Source organism: Diadema setosum, chromosome 14 (assembly GCF_964275005.1).
Source record: "Diadema setosum chromosome 14, eeDiaSeto1, whole genome shotgun sequence".
Lineage (NCBI taxonomy): Eukaryota > Metazoa > Echinodermata > Echinoidea > Diadematoida > Diadematidae > Diadema > Diadema setosum.
Window position 1 is genome coordinate 31,044,082 of NC_092698.1, and position 6,080 is coordinate 31,050,161.

Sequence of the window (6,080 nt, forward strand, 5' to 3'; positions counted from 1 at the left end):
ATGGCAAGGCAGCCATCCCATACAGAGCAACACACAAAAAAAGTCCAAGCAAGGGGCAAGAAATTTACTTGTAACATTAGACTCTACATCGGGGCGCTCCTTGCACACAGTTCTACTGTGGGACCAGCCCCAACACTACGCAGTTAGATCGAACGCTAGACTATCTACCAACACGCTACGTTAGATCTGATTAGTGATTAGATTCGATAAGAAAAGAAAAAGAGCAAAACACTGGCAAAACAAATCTAAAACCTTACTTAGACAGCAATACTAGGAAAATGGTGTAACCAGCCCCTTCTGCTTTAGAATCTAGACCAACTCTCGAGTAAATTCAGGCACAAACTTACATGACTCACTTTTTCTGGAATAAATTTAGATTTCTAAATTCGTCAGCGAGTCAGTGCCACACTTAACACTTTTTGGCTTTCACTTTCAATTGTGAAACATGAAAATGAATGAATGGGACTACAGTAAATTTTACACACTATTCGCTGACCTCGATAAAGCCATGCCACAATGGCAATGCAATGAGTTCAGTTCAGTAAATTTTGTGATCACACTACTTACAATCATAGTTTGCCACGGATGGACTGACGTCCGCAAAAAAAAAAAAAAAAAAGCACTTGAATAAACTCTATTTCAACCTCTGGAGTGTGAAATTTCCAGCTATCTCGTACGAGATAGCGAATAGGCGAGCGAATGATTCATATACTAGTATCTACCTACACGCAGCCGCTGTCGCGAATCGCGACAGTGTCTGGTCAGGCTAACTAGTATCATACATGGTTAGGCTATTTAAGTCCGCAGAAAATACACACTGCACTGATCACGAGGACCAGTCTCGATCTGAGCTGGACACAGTGAATATTCATTTTTTTTTTTTTTTTTAATTACTAGTAGTTGATGAAACAAAACAATCAGTGGATTCCCATGGAGCTTCAAATCTATTAACTGTCGCAAAAAGCTGTTGTAGGTGACAAAAATTTTCATTCCTCCCTGGATCCTATGCTTTTATCGTTTCCCAGGGCTGCGACAAAAAGAGGAAGAGCCCATGGCCTGGGTATGGTATGACACACCCCACAGGTAAACAGTTTTATAGTCTGTTAGATTAACACAATTTAATAATAACAACAACAATAATAATAATAATAATGATAATAATAATAATGATAATAATGATAATGATAATAACAATAATAATAATAATGATAATATTAATAATAATAATAATAATAATAATAATAATAATAATGATAATAATAACAATAATAATAATAATAATAATAATAATAATAATAATAATAATAATAATAATAATAATAATAATAATAATAATAATAATAATAAATGATAACAATAGTAATAATAATAATAATGTTGGTATGCTATTTGCGACAAAATCACGTCTACAATACTGAGTATGAAGACTTCAAGAAAAATTAAGTATAAAAGTTTCATTTTCAATTCAATATTCAATTTGATTCAGGTATATAGGCCCTACATTATTTTATTCCAGTCAGATCAATCACAAATACAGGGATATTTATTATTTAGATGGAAAATCAGTAGGTGTGATATTACATAAGGAGGGCATGCCCCGAGAAGTTTCACAAACAGGTAACTTGTGTTGGATGCACTGATATAACAGTGTGAATAAAACTGCCATAAGAATTGAAAAGAAGAAGAAAAAAATAAGCAAGGTACATGTTCCACAGACTCCCCCCCCCCCCTAAACAAAACTTCAATAAAAAAGTGCAGGCCTACGTGTATGTGTATATTTCAGCCAAAACTGAAGGGGGGGGGGGGGGCTTCATCATACCTAACAATAGTTTATTTATACACTGACGTAGCAATGCACTTGACTAATTGCATAACCCAGTGAACCATCGTTTCTTCTTATTTTGGAAGCCGACATAAGTTATAATGTTTCAAAACCGAACAGGTCTATATAGAAAATGCAGTCAAGTGAGTTTGTTTTAGTTTGGATGGAATAACCTGTACCTATAGGTACTTCTTTCTTCTTCTTGTTCTTGTTCTTCTTCTTCTTCTTTTAGGGTTTATGCCCTACTATATAAATATCAAGACGGGGGTTACATATCACGTGTAACGCTATACGGTACGAGAATGGATCTTTCTCTCTCTAGAGACCTCTCTCTCTCTCTCTCTCTCTCTCTCTCTCTCTCTTTCTCTCTCTCTCTCTCTCTCTCTTTTATTTTTTTATTTTATTTTTTTTTTTTTTAGATAAACCCTCCCCGCGCAAGCCATCACTTGGCAAGCCATAGCTCTTGTCTCTATTCTGGGTACTCCTTTTGTTCCGTGCCTAGCTCGTCTTGCATAGCAACCAGCGGTGATGGAACAATCTATACTCATTTGACTAGGAATTCAATTCAATTTCAATTTTATTTGTTCAATTTGTTCAATTCCACCAAGAACAACAAGTTACAAAATTCTAATATTGGGCGAAAAGACAAAAATCAATGATTTAACAATTATGGCAAATAGCTGATAAAAGATCGAACATATTTATACATCAGGTGGAAAAAATAGGAGACCTGCTGAGAAGCAATGCTTGTAAATTGCAGAAACTCCTATTTACAAAATAATACAAACTGTTTGATAATAGGTTCTGGCGGCTTTTGACGCAATTCCGCCATCACTCCTCTTTTATTTCTGAAAAGAAAGAAAGAAAAAACAAAAACAAAACAGAATCAGCATCAAGAGCCACCAGGTACACAAGACTGAAAATTTCAGCCTGAAAACTATGTACAATATTTACAGTATGCGGAGATGAAATGATAATTGTTGGGGGGGATGTAGCATACTGACGGATGTTAAATGTATTTAAACAGAATAAAGGGATTGAATAATGGGGGAAAAATTGAACTTGGGACTTGGACACGCGGTTACAGGGACAAGAGTAAAGAGGGTGAAATAAAGGCAATGATTTACAAGATATCCAGTGCATGTGAACAGCAACAGTGTTATTGATGTCAGTGAATATCACCAAGCAGATAAGAGAAGTATTTAACATAGCATCCACTTTGTGCATAGCATTAAGTGTGTGTTGCATGGAACGTGACGGTGGATATTCCAGAAAGCTTTCAGAACCTACGTTATCATACTTGTTGCCTATTCCATACTATTTTGCCCGGCTGTTTCTCACCCCTCTTTGGCTTGTAAGCTCTATACATATAGACTTAGCTATTCTAAACAAATTTTAAAGGGTCTGAGCCTTGCAGAACTTTCATGGAAGGTACATGTTGATTATTTATGTAAATTGTTGTGCAAGAATGTTGGAATTATTCACAAACTGAAATATCTCTTCCCAAAGCCAATATTGCATTCTCTTTATACAACTTTTTTATTACCTTACTTGAATTATGGAATATTAGCCTGGGGGAATTGCTCAAAGACTAAAATTGATTCGTTATTTTTGGTTTAGAAAAAGGCCTTGTGGATTATAAATCGAGCACAATTTTTTGATCACACTGATGAATTGTTTGTTTCAAGTAAATTGTTAAAAATTTCTGATTTGTATTTATATCATGTTGGAATTTTCATGTATAAGTTGAATACTGGTGACCTTCCTAGTATATTTTCCTCAATGTTTGTGAAAAACAGTGATATTCATACTTACCCTACAAGACACAGTGAATCCTATCATTTTTCCCCTGTTCGTACAGTTTTAGCCCTTAAGACAATTACATCGACCGGCCCTTCTTTCTGGAATGAGTTAGATTCGGTTCGGTTGCACTCAAGTTCTTTAAGCTCCTTTAAGAAAAATCTCAAAGCCAATTTTCTAAAATCCTATGTTTAATTATTTTGCCGTAATCACTTGATTTTTTTTTTTTGCATAATATTATGACTTCATTAGTTTGATCAACTTGCTACTTTTCTTAGCATTTATACCATAAGTTAATCATAAACATTATATACTATACGTTGTACATCCCATAAACATTGTAATATTCTCGATATTTTGAATTTTGCATGTTACGTCACTTCTGACATTGATATACTGTACTAAAACCTATGTTATATTTTTGGAGCCCACATCCTACAAGCTTTGCTTTTTAGTGGGTTCCTCATATTACACGCCAATTATATGTCCTTATACATTTGTGCATTATTGGTTCAAACTGACCATTGTGTGAAAAACATTTCTGCTTCAAATCAAATGGAATATCAAACTTGTATGAAATGTGGAATATGGAACATGAATAATAAAAAAAAAACAACAACTAGATGAGCCAGTGAAAAATATCACTCTATATTCAACTTTGACTTTTGATGTAAATTTGACGTTTTCTGTGATAATGTAACATGTCGTTTGTGATATACATGGAAGTTGAGATGAAAATGAAAAAATGAAAAAGAGAAAATGCTTGTTTGTTTCATTTTTCCATCTGAAAAGATGGCTGGATAGCTCATATTCAGCTGCTCTAGCTGGTTTTCCATAGGGTACAGTTGGATGTGAGGGGGACCACTTCACCGAGTTATGCATTCTGCTCTTTGCAATGAATGAATGAAGCGGGATCTTTTACGTGCACATAACATTGCTGAGCTACACTCGGGAATTGATTCGGGTCATTTGGATCGGGAGCTCTTAGACGAGTGAGCCAAATCACCATATCTTTTACCTTTATACCTCAAAGTAGTAGTGTTTCAACAATGATGAATTGGTCAAAAAGAGGAATCTTTTATTGGATTAATAGTAAGACACGAATTATTTACACATAATTTCTTTTATGAACAGACAAAATCAGAGATTGTAAGTTAACGTCCTCATCGTCATAGATACAGGTGTGATTGTTAAATCGTGATATATCGTGAAAACGTGGTGGTTTTTTTTTTTTTTCGTCATTTTGAAACACCATGACCAACTGATTTCAGTTCGCCTTTTAGCATGCTGCTCGTATAACTTTCCTTTTCAAATTATGTTTTAGAGTACAGATTTGAGTTTTAATGTAAACTGTGAAGAACGGGAAACAGTACGAAGCATGATGGCCACCACCTGCAGTTGTGCCTCTGAAGTTGTACGGACATTGAGAGTACGTGCTCCTGTTTTGCACGTCTTTAGCTTGCCTCACAGAGTAATATGCACTGGACTTTTCTTGCGTAGGCCCTAACAATGCATAAAATTCGAATAACGAATGGATTTTATGAAAGGAATTTAAGCCATGGTCACAGTTAAAAGAATGTGATCGCGATCTCGATCTCGATCTTTTGCCAGTGACTGTGACCGCGGCTTTAGACGCATCCAGTATGGCCTAATGGTTTGCATGCGCGATGAGAAATTTTACGAAATTGCTGCTTTGGTCGGCAGCTGTAAAGGCAATGGAATTTGTTATGAGGGCAGAGAGTGTAGTATTTACTCTTTTTGTTCTGTTCGCTCTAGCTTGCCTCACATAGCAGTTGGCAGTGAGATTCTGCATGCATTCAAAATTCAACCTTTGAATGGATTCGTTTGACAATTGTGTCGACCGACATGACCGTCCCCTACTGGAAAACAAGATTTTGACAACGTGCTGATTTTGTTTGACCCAATATAGACAAAATTATTGTGGGTTTTTTTTTTTTTCATGAAGGCAGGGTGTCTGCATTTTCCCTATTCCGTTCTGTACGCGCATATAAGGTAATCTAACATGTAAAACAGGCGGCAACAGTTTGCATGCATTTGAATGGTATTCAACTTTTGAGCGATATTCTTGTCTGGGAATTTTGAAAGGGATGGCTTCATAGTGGTTGAGGTGAGAATTCTGCATTAACTTTGTTTCTTTTTTTTTCAGTTGCAAGTGACTTAGAAACCACTTTATGAAATGTTCAGAAGCATACGATTCTTAGAGGAATTCAAAGTTTATTTGCTGAAAATCGGTTTTGAAATGGCTTGGATATCCAGAAACAAAGTAAAACAAAGTAGGCACGAAAGGCGCTGAATTCTGCTATTGAGTAGCATGAATATTATAATTACAATACTCATGCAACGTAGTGTAAAAGGCATGGAGAAAATATTTGCTGATGAAGACACCAAATCGATGTTATTTTTGTGAGAAAATTTGAACTTTGACACTTTACTAATA